We start from the raw sequence: 563 nt of genomic DNA, 5'->3' as shown, positions 1-563 counted from the left end.
TTCCTGCTGCAGGAACTTGTAAAGAGAGCAGGAGACAGCAATATTCTGGTCTTCTTGGAAACTTGCACATAGGAAAGCAAGTAAATGCGTATTCATGTGCATAGTTAGTGGAGTAATGAGGGCAATATGAACCTCAGAGGGAATGATTGTTTCAAAACAAGGAACTCGTGCATTTCAAATTGCTCAACACCTGGGCTTGAAATAAGTCCATACTTCTGTTGGTTAGTGCTATTGCTGCAGTACTGGAGAGAGACTGACAGCTTGAAGGGACATTCACAAAGTCATACAGAACGTTAATTCTGGTAATGCAGCATTTTTTTCCTGATTGGCATGATCACAGAAAAAAAAAAAATGGCCCTATCATCCTTGTGGCCCTGTGCATCTGGTTCAGAGCACAATGAGAACAGAGACTTTATTGAGCTTATGGATTTTAATTCTCATTATTTCTGCTTGTACAAGTATATTTTGCTGAGAGTGTATATAAAACACGGAGTATTATCTGGCATGGAATTTCTTTCTTGTCCTTCATCAAACTATAGTATTATCCATACCCTTTTCTTTTT

This window comes from Pteropus alecto, unplaced genomic scaffold (genome assembly GCF_000325575.1).
Source record: "Pteropus alecto unplaced genomic scaffold, ASM32557v1 scaffold35, whole genome shotgun sequence".
Taxonomy (NCBI): Eukaryota; Metazoa; Chordata; class Mammalia; order Chiroptera; family Pteropodidae; genus Pteropus; species Pteropus alecto.
The sequence above is the reverse complement of the archived record's forward strand: the minus strand, read 5'-3'. Positions refer to the sequence as shown.